The sequence below is a fragment of the Osmerus eperlanus genome, chromosome 15 (genome assembly GCF_963692335.1).
Source record: "Osmerus eperlanus chromosome 15, fOsmEpe2.1, whole genome shotgun sequence".
NCBI lineage: Eukaryota > Metazoa > Chordata > Actinopteri > Osmeriformes > Osmeridae > Osmerus > Osmerus eperlanus.
In genome coordinates, this window is record NC_085032.1 from 8,851,338 (window position 1) to 8,868,048 (window position 16,711).

A 16,711-nucleotide genomic window follows, 5' to 3' on the forward strand; every position below is an offset into this window, starting at 1 on the left:
TTAAGTGGTTGCAGTAGAGTTGTGATGTAGACTGCTCTGTTTTATGTATTCTCCCTTTCTGTTTTCCTGCCTGACTTTGTGTCTGTTTGCCTGTTTGTCTATCTGCCTTCGGTCTGTCTGTCTGGGGGAATGGAGGGTCAAACACACACCCTGGTAAGTCAGGGTTGAAATAACGTGCCATATGATGCAGAGCAGGCCAACGGGAAGCAGTTATGCTCAGACTGCCCAATCAGATCTCAGTTTGGAGCCATTCCAGCTGACTAACACTGAGTGTGACCCCTGGGGTCAGACACCATTTGTATCCCATGCAGAGCATCTTTGATGCGAGACTAGAAGCACCTTGACTTCCTCTGAAAAACATGCCGACTGGCAGTTGCACTCATTTCACACGTGAACATCCCCTGCTGATCTCTCAGCCCTCGAAAATATGATCTCAATCATATTCCAGGGTATTTTTGATTTCTTTCTGGTTTTATATTTCCTTTTCAAATGACTTTTGAAAGACAAACAAGTCAGTTTAATAGTATCATCAGTATGTGACAGCTTACGGGGACTTAAATGAACAGAAAGTGCAGCAATGATAATTGTCATTTTGACACCTCGGGTAAACATGCTTCGAAGGGAATAGTTCACATTATGATCTGATGTTAATATCATTAGCAGCGGATGGTAAAGTAATATCCCAAATTTTCAGCAGCTTCAAAACGATCATGTCAATTAAAATATTCATGTTCATGAATACAATTCTCCAGCACAGATAGGTTTGTTGAGTTGGCTGGTACAGAGAGAACTGAAGAAGCCGCTGTGCTCCCAGCAAGGTCTTTTGCAGCAGTGGCCCTCTCTCATACAAGGAAGATTGCATTGGGGTTGGGGGGGGGGGGCAACTGAATAACTCTAATGGTGGTGTGATGAGTGTGTGGGGATTGCGGTCGGCGTCCTTGTGCGTGATGGAGCTGGCAGGCGGGGGTAGGTTTGCCCCCCCTCACTCTTTCCCATAATTCCCTTTCATCAGAGCATCTCAACTAGACAGGGGGAGGGGGGGAGATGCAGAGATGGAGTGAGAGAAAGAGAGGGAGAGAGAAAACAGTCTCACAATTTCTTTGTGAGACTGTTTTCTTGAAAGGCAGAGAGGAGTCATTTGTCCACTACCCTTTGCTGTTCACAGTCATAATGAAACTTCTGATCAATGCTACTGTACCAAGTTTTGGTCTGTCTTTCTCAGCTTGTAATACAACAGAGCAGTCTTTGGCAACACTTCACCGTAAGGTTACATTACCGAACATGGGTAAGTGAATGTTTCGAAGGGGGAGTTGAAGGTTGTGTAACCAAAATAAGATCAATGCTAACATCCACTTACCCCTGGTAAGCCTTTTCTCCCCCATAGCAAGTTTCACTTGTGTAGGAGCGTGTACCACTAAATTACTAAATTAATAACCACAGTGTTGTTATAATAGGTATTGCTTTGCAGTTACATTGTAATGAATGTAACTTTTAATGTGTTGCCCAGTCTTTGTTTTAGAGAAGGTATCCAGTACCAGAACCAACAGATAAGAGGGGGTCCAACAGGGGGCACTAGGGGGCCAATACATGGATTTGGGTTTGATTGGAGTGAGTCTGATGGACCTTCTCCTTTAGGTTTTTATTATGACTATCTAGCCAGTCTAGAGGGAACACGGCAGATGACAATTTTATATTCAAAGAAATGATTCACATTTCTTGTGAAAATCGTTTCTCCTGCGCTCTTGACCACAATGGCAGTTGCAGTCAGGACCAATGAAATGTCAAGAAGCTTCTGACATCCAATCAGATGCTGATTGCCCTCCTGGGCAGCTAGGCCGATTGGGTAATCAGGAGGTGAAGTGGAGACAGCTATTTCCAGGATCCAGATTTCTCCCCTGCCCCCCTCCCCCCCACCCCTCCACCACCTCACCTTGCACCCCACACACACCAACATGGACGCTGACGATTTACACAGTGAGCTAGAGGACGCAATAACTGACTTCATTTTCAACATGAAATATCAACCCAGGCTTAACATCAGAAAGGAACATAGGTCTGATGTTTATAGAACAGATAATACTTTCTGACAGAAACCTAACAGGCTTCTCCTGGGATGTTGGTTGCAAATGTATAGAATGAAAGTCCCTTCAACGTGATAAGGTATTTATTCCTGCAAACAAACAGAACACTTGACATAACACATGATGGGATGAAAATAGTAGAAGAGACATGACGGAAGGCAAGACAGAGAGACTGGAAGGGGGGAAAGCGAGACGGACGGTGAAGGTGGGGTGGACAGACCGAGTTCTCCAACTCCTGTGGCCATTTGGGATTCACCGCTCCTGTGACAAAGACAAATTAGGCAAAGACAGACCGGGGACGCTTCAACAGCGACCGACCCTCCGACACCAATTAGCAGATTGACTACGCGGCTGAGAGGAACGGACGCTTGTCAGTCAGCGCCACACAAGGGGAGCGACAGGAAGGAGCGGGCGCGGATCTACCTGGAATGCTGGAGGAACAAGAGCAGGTTTCAGGAGCTCTTTAGAGGTGCGCTGATCCATAGGGCTCTTGTAGCACTCCACGCTGCAACGCCGCGTCACACAAAAAGGTGCAAATACCGGCACGCCACACAATCCCCCCCCCCCCCCCCCAAATACCGCTTAAACACCATAAACACAACAAACTGCCAAGTCTGCAAGGGCTGGAGAGGTTGACCTTCTCTAGTTCACACAGGCCCAGGTTCTGAGCTCGGGGGCTGGAGCTGGGGTCCTAGCTCGCTGCCTAGTGAGATGTCTATTCAGGCCTGCTGAAACTGGGATCTGGGAAGGTTTGGTGTGGGACTGGAAAGCGTAGCGGGTGTGTGTATGTGTGTGTGTGTGTGTGTGTGTGTGTGTGTGTGTGTGTGTGTGTGTGTGTGTGTGTGTGTGAAAAAGTGATCGGATATATAAAGAGAATTTATTCAGAATGTATATGATTCATTGTGGCACGAAGAAACTGCAGGAATATTCAAGGTGTTGCATTGTTTTATTTTGCAGGGACACTTGGATTCAGATCTAAGGTGCATTAAGTGTGTCTAAATGCAACAAGCTCAGACAGATAGGTACTTTATCGTTCCCAAGGAAAAACCGTAGTGTTACAACAGTAAATCAAATCAAATCCAATCAGGTTATGCTCAAGTGAGTGTGTAATTGCATGCTACTGTCTTTTGAGCAAGCACATGAGTTTGTATGTGTATATGTGTGCGTGCGTGTGTGTATAAGTATGTGTGTGTGGGCCTGTGTGTGTGTGTGTGTGTGTGTGTGTGTGTGTGTGTGTGTGTGAGAGATCCTCCAGCCCCTGAGGGACCAGGCAGTGTGCTGCAGTTCTGGAGGGTGACATACTAGTTTGCCTTCGTCTATCAAGGACACTCCAGCAGCAAGGGCATCAGGTAAATAAATGCCAGGCGCTAAATTTAGTGCTGCCTGACAGACGCAATGGCACAGTCCTCGACCAGGGAAGGAGAGTTTTTCATTTTATTCAACTTGCCACATTTTCATATTTAGAACAATACACCCTTCTGTGGCCCGCTATGCATTCTGTTACTCTGTTAATGTACAGGCTTCTACAAACACACACTCACAAACATGCAGCAGGACGGCTCGTCAAGTCGTCTCTGTGATACTACAGCTTGAGAAGAAAAGGGCACAATTTGATTTGGGCTTGAAGAGGGGAGGGGGAGACTGTTATGTTGTGTTTCTCTCCTTCAGCCTTGAAATATATGCTCCACAAACTCTCCTAACAGGATGAGAGGATGACATCACCCCCGTATTCAAAACACCCATAAGGAATAATGAAAAAAAGGGGAGGAAACAGAATCAATTTGTTAGATTAAACATTTCTCATGCAGCCTTGTGATTTAAAAGGTCTCGCTGGCTGCGGCGGCCCAAGACTTTGCATTCTGTCAATCGAACCCTGAGCCTGGACTTTATAATTATGGTTTGCAGACACGGGAAGGTCAAAAGCTTGTTAAAAGTCAAGATTAAAATTCTCAATCCCAACAATTGTGCTGGTTTGCTCACGTGTACCCCTTTCAGTGAATGGAGTTTCACAGATGTGTGTTTGTGTGTGTGTGCGTACGTGTGTTTGTGCTTTGTGTGTGTGTGTTCTGTGCAATACCTTTAAATGTTTTACATTGGATCTAAACAAGTATGCTTACAGGCTCCTATAAGGTAGACACAGCTAAAATATCAAACACCTGAATGCTTCCCCAAGCTGTTTCTTACACTGGTTGACCTCTCAATGGAAATATTGGAATGCATCCATTATTGTTGGGTCATGTGGATTTCTTCCACTATTCTCCACCTGAATGTCAACGTCATTAAAATAGGATAGTGCATGAGTGATCCCCCATTACACATGTACATCATTGTGTCAAAATGGAGTCCTGGCAGAATCATAGCACAGCCTGCATCATCTATGCTTCATTCCCTGAAAGTCAACCCCTGGAGTAGCATGTTTTTGTTACGTTCGAACCCTCGCCAAGTGTCAAGCGGGGTCATCAAAATAAACATTTTTCCCTGCCTCCTCAGAGAGCCTTCTTTAGTCATCTCCTTTCATGACGCTCCCAAAAGACGTGCAGACGGACGCCTCACCGGAGCAGCTAAGCTGTTGCTAGCAGACATGGTCTGTTATGAACCTGGGCCTTTTCAGTCAACAGCAGCTATCTGCAGGGGGAAAAGAAAACCGAAAAAAGGGCATCAAGATTGACGTTCTCTTCAGTTGTTTTCCTTTGTAACTGTCCTGCGGAACACACCTTCCCGCAAGCTTCCCGTTGTGCCGCACGCACGCACGCACACACACACACACACACACACACACACAAACAAGCACACACGCACACAGGTCTGCCATGTCTGGAGATAATTAAAGCTAAAAGGTGAAAAGCACTTTATCAAAATGAATGGATGAAACATTACAGACTCTACTCATTATCAGAACAACTGTACTCTGGAGGCTCCTGTGAAGATGAGGATGCAACGACCCAGCGCACGTAATCTCTAACTGGATTTAATTGCTAGTTAGCGTATGTGTGTGTGTGTGTGTGTGAGAGAGAGAGAGAGAGAGAGAGAGAGAGAGAGAGAGAGAGAGAGAGAGAGAGAGAGAGAGAGAGAGAGAGAGAGAGAGAGAGAGAGAGAGAGAGCTTGTGTGTGTGATTGTGCAGAGGGGGGATTACCATCCATGTTATGAAGGGGTAAACACGATACTTTAGTTCCATGCTGCCTTCCTCACATGTGGTTTTCAAATCTGAGGCCATCTATCCTGCATCTGCCTCTTAAAAGACGAGAGCTTAGAAATAGCGTATTAATTATACCTGTGCGGTTAAACACTGTCTGGAGTTATCAGAGTGGCAGCACATTTTTATTTTTGCCCCTTCACAATTTCGGTATATATTTTTTGGTCGTTTGAGGCCAGTTGCAGGACCAGACTTGTTTACCTGTCTGTTCAGAGGTGTTCAGTGTTGAAATAGATCTTGGAAACTACGTTTCTTGTATTTCCAACTAAACAATGACCCTCTCTGTACAATCCAAAGAAAACTAAATGAGGTATCCTAGTTATTCCCTCACCACAGAGTGATCAATTTACTGTGCTAGTCAGACAATGTGCTGCTGACCCTTTCTTGTGGTCCCATGTCCATTTGCATGTTTTGCTGAAAAATTTCAGTTGTATTGTAAGAATTTATTATGGTTGTATGTGTGACAAGATCCTTCAAATGCCTGTATTCTGTGATTTACAATACCAGCATTTATAAAATAATAATAATAATAAAAAAACATTATTCCAGCTCAAGTTTCATTGATTAGTGGTATCAATGACACGTGTTTGCTGTGGATAAATGCTACATGTCTTGTATGTGCTTTTAGTTTTAAATATGTATGTAGTATATGTATGTATCGAATGTTACAAAACAACAAAAGCTGTGTAGGTGGTGGGGTTTGAGGACGTCGGGATACCGTGACAGAACTGGGACTGCAGTCAAGCAGCAATATGACAGCATGTTTCCAGATCAAGTGTGGCCATCTCAGGGCTAATGTTTCGTACTATACTGCAAACAATAAAAACATTTGTGAGAAATAAGAAATACTGTTGTCCACTTGCAATGTGACCACAAAATATTCCTGTGCGATACAATTTCCCAACCTCTCATTGTTTTTACTTTGTCGGCCTTCGTAAGCTATTCTTGGTTTATTTTTGATCTCCAGTTGATGTGTTGTTCCTGGGGAATGGAGCTAGCCTAATGCGCAGGTATCAGGAGGAATTAAAGGAGTGCCTCCTGTACACAATCAGAAACACTTTCTTGTGGCTAGCTAAATGAAGCTGGAGATGAAGAGACCTTCTGAAGTCTGACGTAGAAGACCATGTCTCCCTTTTCATGTTCTCTGCTTAGCGACTTTGAAGACAGGATGTGTTTCTGAAGTCATTTAAAACCAGCTTAATAATTTTAAGTCTTGGGCACGTGGTTGTTTACTGTATGTTTATGTTTGGTTACCAAATGAAAATATTACACAACCCTTTCTGATGCTCTACAGACACACTCAAACTATCAAACTATCTACTGCAACTCTGTGGCAATGTAAAAACTGCTTAAAGTTATATGGATTTCTTTTAAAGTTGTATTTATTGTTCAACATTAGTTGATCGCGTCTGGAGGAACCCTCAGAATCCTATTATGATTGATTTCTCAACTCTTTAATGAACATAACCTCTAATTGCTTAGAGGAAGAGTGATTACTCAGATTGTGTCATGAGGCCATCGATGCCAGCCTGTTTGGAGCCAACCACTCTAAAATGCCTTTTTTTGGTTTGAGTTGTCTTCACAATGGCTCTACTGAACTCACTATGGCACAGTCTGATAGGGGGTAAAGTTAATTAAATTATATTAATCATAAAAAAGAATCATTGGCAAAGCATTTTTGCATTCGGAAAAACGTCAGTAAGCACTTCTGAATATCCCAACTTTGTGGTTTATATCTTAGGTCATGTTTTTTATGAGTCATTATTGCTTATTCTGATAAAAAGTCAATCAACTAAACCTGTTTAAAGGGGAAGATCTTTTATTTTTTTTAATAAATATCCCCATGTATCACAATATAATTTTACCCCTTAGGTTAAGATCCCAAAGTAACGCAAAGGTATGCATTTTTGCTTTTTCCAAGTTCTGTAGTTTACTGTTCCATTGAGGTGTTCTGTCCAACTTGTAATGAGGTGAGAAGATACTTCCTGCATGATGTTAAGGCAACAGTGTGCAGGCAGGTGGGAAGCTGCAACCATTCTCTGCAGGCACTGCATTCCTCATTCCTCCCTCCGTTCTCCTCCCTTCTCCCCTTCTCCCCTCCTCCTCCCACCTCCCTCTGTCGAACGAGGGGAACCAGGGCTTTAATCTTGTACCTGTGCCAGGTTGTCACTCCATGCAAGGACTGCAGAGACAGTTTCAAGCTCCTTGACAAACTTCCTCCATCAAACGTGTGACAAGAGTTATGCCCCTCTCTCTCTCTCTCTCTCTCTCTCTCTCTCTCTCTCTCTCTCTCTCACACTGTCTCTCTCTTTCTACAGTATCACTCACTCCGTTTCTGTCTCTCACGAACTCTCTTTGATGGTGGTGGAGAAGATCCAGATCGGTTGAGGCAGGGAACATGAAGAGGAATGAGGAGAGGGACAGGACACAGGTGAACGTTTCTCAATCCACAGCACCAGCTGCAGTCTCATAAATATGGCCCAATGTGGTTCTCTTTTACAGATCCACATCCCTCCACACCAGTTCTACGGCAGAGCCCCTCCAGCTACCCCAGGTTACAGCTCTTGGGCTTGGTCTCTCCTCTGTCTCTAGCCAGACACCCGGACACTTACCTCCAACTCCCATGAAGGAATGTCCTTCAAGGATCTCCTGCCGGGCTGTCTCATTGAAACCCAGCATCCCACCTGCACGCAGTGTGAATCGACTCCTACCTCTGCTTCTGTGTCGCTTTCAACTGGATGTTCCGATGATGTAATCCTCCTCGATCAGGGATGATGTTGAGGGCTTGTTGGGTTAGAGATAGACATCTAGCTATTACATCATCACTACTGTTGAGAGAGACATGGAGGGGAAGAGAGAACCAGTGCTCTCTTTGGTGTCTTTTGGCGTTGTAGCCTGACAGAATAAGGAGGAGGGAGAACACACACACACACACGTATACACGCAGATACACACACAGGATGATTAAGCTGTTGATGCTCAGTCTCCATTGTGGACTCCCAGCAGCTTTTCAGATGTTTTTGAATGTGGCGCTAATTTGGCAGCCATGGTGCCCTTTTTACCCTGTCGGAGCTTCTTTTCAATCGTACACAGGGGGGGCATCTCGGGGTACTAGTGGAGAATCGGGTGAGGTGGAGGATGTGGAGTGGAGATGTATGTGTGTGTGTGTTTGTGTGTGTATGTGTGCGTGTGTGTGTTTGTGTGTGTGGAGGGGGGGCAGTTAAGAAGCTTTCAATGACTCTGCACTCCATTGCGGGAATGACAGGACCAGGGGTGCAGGAAGAGGCAATTACACACAGAAACACACACACATAAACAAATACACACGCACAAATACTTCATCGTAACATAGTAACATCTTTTTTTTCACTATCTTTGCTATATGCACACATCTGTCTGGGGGGAAAAGAGCCATTAGTTCCTTCAGAAACACGGCTCAATAATTAATGCCAGGCTTCTGCCGAATCACTGAATATTGTGGAGGGAAAGGTTGCCGTACACAAATTGTTTTTCAGTACAAGATGTTCTTGATATGTGATTGGCCGTTTACAGTATACAGTACATACAGTATATGAAAATAATATCATGCAGTGGATCCTTTTGGTTATCAAGAGCATCATACTATTTGACTCAAACATACTGAGTTTGACGTTTTGAGTTAAACAAAACGCTTGACATTTACATTTACATTTAGTCATTTAGCAGACGCTCTTATCCAGAGCGACTTACAGTAAGTACAGGGACATTCCCCCCGAGGCCAGTAGGGTGAAGTGCCTTGCCCAAGTTGAGTTAAACATTTAGTTCAGATTTTTTTTCTTCATAATAAGCCTTTGGAGTGTATGGAGGGTAAACAGTCTCCACACCCTCTCTGGCACGTGGACTAATTACATTACAGCAAAAGAGGGCTAGCATTTAATTAATTTGGCACTAGAAAAACTCCATCTCTGTCTGTGTGCCTTAGATCCAAGTTCCCTGGTAATAAATACCAATGGTAAATCATGTCAAGTTATGGTTTTAGCCTAAAAGCTACTGAGCGTATTTCGCTGATGGTATAAATCGTTTTTAAGCTCTGCTCTGGCATTTGATTGGCTCTGGGGCTCTTTATAACCTCAACATTTGGACCGATTGATAAACTGACAGCATTTTAACACACGAGTCATGGAAGCCTGAGGGCACATGTCATGCCAGAAAGTTGCTAGATGCAATCCAGCTCCAATGCTAAAACATCTATGGACAAATTTCCTTTACGGAGAAGAAAAAATGCACAAAATGTTCATCTGTATAAATCAGTCGGTGTCTTATCTGTGTTGTTGTCAATTGGCACGTGTAGATTTGGGATCGATCTGACATTCCTGTGTGATTTTGTCCAAGCCTGCTGCATATTTCTTTCCCAGGTCATGGTGAACTTAAGAGAAGGATCGTCTTTTTGCCGACAGCCATTGATGGATTGAGGAAACTCTTCCTCAAATGTGTGACATGAAAGCAATCAATTCAATCATCTAAAAAGGTAATCTAATTTCAGGTCTGTTGACACATCTGGACAAAGACCACAGCAATCCAACTTGTTGCATGGATGTTATTCTAGCATTACTATATTGATACTGTATATTCTTATCTATCATAATGTGCAGCTCTATCTAGTGCACAGATCAATATCTTCATTATATCTTCATACTTTGTTTGAGCTGGGCTACACCGTCTGAATCTCTATGTACTCTTAGAGGTAGGCTAGGAAAACACAACTCTTCCACAAGAAACTCACAACTACTAAAGTCATGACTCATGAGGGTGGCCACTATAAGACAGTGGTAAGCAAATATTACAGTCTTGGGAAAACAAATGTCTGGTGACTTTTGACCTTTTTTTCACATAGGACATAAATCTTATAAGAACACTTCTCTCAAGGTTTGGCATTCTTCCGAAAATGATGAATAGAAGATTATCTCCAGTTGGCATTACTAGTTATCACTTTCAATTATGTCTTAGTATCATTACTATTTAGTTCAATATCATATACTATTATTTCTTCTCACCTAGAATTAGAGACTGTGAAAATTACAAACCAGGGACCTGTCTGCCTTCTTCATGGACTCTAAGTACTGATATTGATGGGAAGGTAATAGCAGTCCTCGGCCCAGAATGTAAATAGTATCTCAGTTGGTGTTTACTCTGTTCTCACATGGCATTCTGGAGGAGAACTAGGGCAAAGGCAGGTGAGGGAGAGGCCTGTGGAAGGGCGACAGGAGTTAAGGTAGGACCTTCCTGCCATGTTCTCCTTCAGGGGTGTGGACCCTCAGTTACAGCTAGATACTGGAGGCTTCCAGCCTTTTGATCAGACGGAACAGTACTATTCTGACACCCACCCATGTTTGAATTGAGTTTAATACAAACAATATAATACAATCCTTTTTTGTCAAAGTTTCACTTTAGCTTGACAACTCACCAATAGATGCTAATGACCAATTGAGACTAGACGCTGATTACAAATCAATGCTACAATTTTTCATTGTAAAGTTTGGGTCAACTTTTGGTTCAATATTTGTTGATATGTGTGACAGTTGTAACGTCAAAGTGAGCATTTTGAAGAATTCTGTGTCTTGACCCTATTGCATTTCCAGGTAACATCCATCTAGGCCTCCATCTTGGAGTCAATGTTAAGCAGAGTGCAGCACAACTACATAACTAGCTAAGTATTTTCTCTCTCCTCTGCACATAGCGTGTACCTCTGAAGCAGCTGATATGAGAGTGAGATCAAGAGACCTGGCCACAGTCCACAGTCTGTTCAGCTCCACTCCCCAGCTGAGCTCTGAAACGCAGTAGCCTGACAGCTCCTTCGCTACATCTCACATCAATCTGACTGCCAGCTTCTCTGTTCACGTTTAAGGAGCTGTTAAATTTGTTTTTATTCCTTTATTTCAGAAAGCTTTCGCTACACAACGTCTCCTGAAACACTTCTCTTGACGCTTATGTGCCAAAAGGTCAAGATACTGCGTTTTCATCTGTATCGCCCCTTTGCAATCTACTTCATTTGGGGAGTAGAGTTCACATATATGATATCTTTCAATCAGGAGGTTTCTCTCTCTTTGCAATCACACTGTCATTGTTCACCTTCTGTTGTGGAAAGCACTGACAGAGCTTTGTGATGAATCACCTGGCGAGGTCTTTGGGAAAAGACTGCTTCAGATCCTCGTTCCCCCCCCCCCCACACACACCCTCCGACTTCTTTTTTTCATAGAGTCGGGGAAAAAAACAACATTCAATTCATTTCTCGTGCTCTTTCATGTCTACGGTTGCTTTTCATTGGAACACAGTGTTTTACAAGTTATTCACTGCAACCCCTTCTCTTTTCTTCTCGCTGAGCTCCGCAAAAGCAAATATCTGCCGGGGGTTAGTTCATAAAGGAAGTGCTTTTACTTGCTCAAGGTGCTGACGGCAAGGCACACTCTGTTATGTTGGAGGCTTAAAAAAACAAAACGTAGCAGGGCTGGACCCTGCCGCCAAACGAAGTGGCGGAGGCTTCTAATTGTACGCTGATTCAAAGAAAGATCCCTCTCGCTCTTTTGTACCTACCGTCAAGCCAGTTAAGTGAAAAAACGTTATTTGCGTCCTTCTACAACTTTCAAATTCTCCTTTTTTCAATATCAACTTCCAAGAGGGGGTAGGGGGGAGAAGGACAAATATAAACTTGCCGGCCCAGCATGTAAGCACAGGATCTGAGGTCCAAGGTGAATGGTTTCAGAAAAGGCTTGAACGCATCATTGCTGAAATAAAGGTGGGAGCAATGTAGACGACACTTCTTCAGACCTGGCAATGTCTAAGTGGATTTAAGGCACCATTACTTTCCTTGAACATGAGCACAAAAATTATTCAAAGCCTATCCAAGACCCCTAACGGATGGAAACTGTTAGGGTTCTGTAAAATGTGTTATTTTTGTTTACTTTGACAGCACATTAGTATGGGTATACACGGGTGTGTAACCAAGTTGTCTTGATTAAACTCACTCCTCAGTAACGACCATCCACACCATCAAAGTGCCAGCTTTACATGGCATAGCTGGTTGAAGAGGTATTCATGGGAGATGGTCGTTGCTATTGTAAGTACGAGGACACATTTGAACCAAGCAGTGGGCAAATCGGTAGGAAGTGATGTTGACTTGCAACGCAACAACACCTGTTACAGGAGCATTTAGCTAGAAATTATAGGGTTTGAGTTAGTAATGTTACTAAACAGTTGTGCAATGTGTGTTAATCTTCAGGGTAACCCATTCCTTAATTCTAAAATCAATGTTGACCCTCTACGTGCTGATCCTGAGTTCATAATGTTTGATGGATGATTTTAGTGTAACCATGAACAATTGGGCTTACGCTACACGGTATTGGCTTAGCGTTAAGGCTTACTTTAGCTATGAAAGGTCATTTATAGATCCAGCCATACTCTACCTGCCAGCATCAATGTGATCACTCTACCCCCACACAAACATAACAAGCTACCTGATTGACAGGATCACACCAGGGACAACCTCTGCACCTGACACATTGCATCTTAACTTTAACCTGACTGCTTCAACTTGACCTCCATTAGGACGCAGCTTTCAAATTAGTTGAACTTGCAATTACCTGCTGGTATACTTTGCTGTCTATATTTATCTTATAAGAAATTCCTCACCACTAGCTAAAACTTTTTGCCAAATGCCTCAAGGGTTGTTTTTTTATACAACTGTGCAATTATACACTTCATTCCAGAGCAATACAATGTAATCATATTGAGTGAGTAAATGCTGTGCATGATGATTTATGCTGTTTGGGAAGGCAGAATAACTATGCTAGTAAAAGCATGGGCACGAAACCTAAACAGGATACAGTCAAGCATAAGATTGTTTGAGGTTGGGGTAACAAGCTTTCATAAAAAATCAAATTTTCGACTCAGAATTTGGTTAACTGGATTAGATTTAGGTTGTTATTTGTCCTGCAGAGGGTTTTTGAAAAACTTCAAAGTGTTTGGCAGTTTGAGACACATGCTTAGACATGTTAACCTTTTTGTTTTGGTCATTTTTTCATTTTAGAGTTATTGAATAAGGTAATCCATACAATTAGCGCATAGAAATCTACAGACATACAAGTTGAGGACCTGGACAAACCTCAGCTGTCAGGGTTTGGAGGCCTGACACCTGGGCAAACACCGCAGCCCGATGATCTGTCATCAGCTATGGAAACCAGTACAAACCTGGTGGCTTTTGTAAGCGCACAAAAGAAAATACCTCAAATTAATTTACCACTCCGCATTCATCTTCTGCGAGGGCTTAAGATCTCATCTTAGCTTGCGAAACAGCGAAAGGGGGCTTCGTTTGAGAACGTCGACTGACGGGTGCAGCAGAACGCTGTTCAGACGGGACACGTTGGCTGTTTTGTCACGTGTTTGTATCCTGCAAATTCAGATGGTCGGTGTACCCGCAATCTACAGAGCTCTCACTTGTAACTCTGTATGTGCGAAGCCTACTCGACTTCTCTGATCTCTTGCGCTGAACCTGTCCACCTGAAACACTAGGCCTCTTGAGGACATACAAGATAATTGTCCCTCAGTGTTTTTCTCCCACAGTCAACTTCAAACGGGGCATTCAAAATGTAAGATAATGTTAAGCTTGGTCGACAATGACTTAAGGCAGTCAACAGTAACATGTTTTTGTGTCTTTAGTGGCTGTCTTTGTGACGCATAGCATAGACCTGAGGTAAACATTGGCCCGGTCTGGAATGCAAATGATTAATACAGGGATTATGTCCACGAACCAGCAAAGCTTGAGGCAATGAATGTGTTCAATAACTGCCAAAAGGACTACTCACAGGCCAGATTTAAAGTTGTATTCCACTCAAAATCCAATCCTAATCCAAAATGTCTGGCCCAGGTGTCTAAAGGAATATTTCCTGTCGTCCTGGTTAAATTTGTCATTATCTGAATCTGAAAGTCCACAATCTGACATCCAACAACAGTGGGAAATGTCATGCAGACAGGACTTGGTCTGCAAAAGAGGATGCATACAAAGAGAGTGACCTAGTCGCCATTTCCATGGTAACACCTATCGACTAGCCTGCAATCAGAGTGGGGCCGTCAGTGCCAGCTATTCAGACAGTAGGAGGGAGATGAGAGACCTTGAGAAGAGCAGAGTGAGATGAAGAGAGGTGCTGTGACAAGACGTCTGCTTTTCAGTGGTTCATTTTTATGGAATGCCGCTCAGACTTGATGACACACAAAAGGAACCAATTTTAAAACTCTTTAAACTAGCCCATAATCCACCAGTGTGTGCAACGTGACATGAATGTTTGGAGGGGAAAAGGAAGACATGCTCATGCATTCATGCTGCGGAATTCATTGCCAATGTTATCTAGCTTGCATTCAGATTATTACAAAGCATACATTTCGAATTAACCACTTTAAAGAGAGACTTAAGAGTTGATCTGGATTTGACTGAATGACAGGACAAATTGACAATGATGACAAAAAGCATTAGCTAACCCCTGTGATGTTGATGTAGGAATCATTCAATATTGCACGTTTTTTTTTTTTTGGAATACCTAGAATTAGGTTAGGCCTGTGGTGTTTGCAAAGCGTTAACACGATAAAGCAGAGTATAAATTATTGTTTTACCACATTGTTGACTGTCTGGTTGCTAAATGTCTATTCACTAATAATAAAGCCCTTAGGGTAAGGGTTACTTCTTCATAGACCAATAACACTGACTAAATTGACGCTGTGTTTTTCAATACATAAGGATAGAGTCAGGGGTGGCAGGACACATGGTCATAAGGATGCCAGTCAGCCAATCACACAGCTTGCTTACCTGCTGGTCCTCTTTTAGGGAGAGGTTAGCCACCAGGGCAGATTAAGCTCTACCCCCCTCCCCAATCATCCCGTAATACCAGCCTGGCTCTATAGAACCCCATGTTGGGGTTTGCCTGTTGAATGCGTGGCTTATGGCGGCTAAAGAACTCTCGAGGGGAGAGTCCTGAAGGGATTACTCCCACCTTCTCTCGTGAAGTGGGAAATCAAAACAGTCTTGCGGAGTCTCGGGGACCATGGCAAACACGCAACATCTCCACACACACACACACAGACCCACGCACACACCTAAACACAGGATTCCCTGACCCTCCCAACACACACACACATTGAGGTTTTTTGACACCCAGGGATAGAGACCTGATGGGGGCCAACTTCACTCTTAGAGAGGGATTAGAGTAAGTCCGAGTGATAAAGAAATCAAGGACTGAGTAGCTCTTGTGGGATTTGATACAAAAGATGGGCAAATTACTTTGTCTTTTTTACCACAGAAATCCTCTATATACTGAGGGTGAGAACTCCTTGGATAAGTAGACTTGTGAATCCTGCCAGACATACCATTCTGTGGCCCCACCTTCACAAGCCCTCTCCGTAGCTTGGGCTTTTCCCAGTTTTCTAAGAAGTGATCCGTTGTCAGAGGAGTGAATTTTCTTTTTTGATGTTGATTGTATCGATAACCTAGATGGGTTACATGAGACATTAGATAGATTACATTACACATAGAACTCTCAAAATGATCAATCTTTATGCAGACCACATCACAGTAAATCTAAAAGAGCTTTTTGTTTAAACTCAGACCTACAGACATAAACCACCATGAAAGGATTTTTGTATGAGACAGTTACATGCTGTTTAACTGATGTGTTGATGCATAATATCAGTCACTGATGATTGATCAACCTCACTAATGACAATTATGTCTTTATTTTGGGTAACTTTGACTTAATGTACATTATGTTTCTTTACTTAGGGGAATATTTTGTTATATTTCCCACTTTGCAATAAGTAAGGTTCCTTTACAGTGTATGCACTGGCACACTCATGACCATAAAGCTAGGTAAATTTCCCTTGTGGTCACTCATCCTGAAAAGCAAATAGGGTCAAGACCGTATCTATAGCTCTGCCTGAAGTAAAAACTTCAGATATCAGGTGAAACAGGATTTAACAGACATGGTACCAGTCAACAAGTATGGCCATAATTATACAGATACGCCTGTCCACATCCCCACAGGATGCTTTCCAATCAGAGTTATGTTCTAACTTATCATCTATGGGAACCTGTCATACCAAAACACCTTCATCACGACATCGCCGTCAACACACCAAAAACAGCTGTTAGTTGTGAAAAGAGAGATTAATTTTTGTTTGGTAAACACTGATACAATTCAGGCCTTGCTCTTCTTTAAAGTCGCAGTTCTGCTTGAAAAAAAAGGTGTGCCTTGAAGTGGCAAAGCATAATCCCAAAGGAACTGACCTGTGCCCTACACGCAAACACTGGGGGAGAAATTTAGGTCAAAAGCTAATGATGTGGTCTGGTCTGGCACAGAAGCTTATATCAGAATATTTCACAAGCTCTTCCACACCAGCTCCTCTCGCACATGCTCA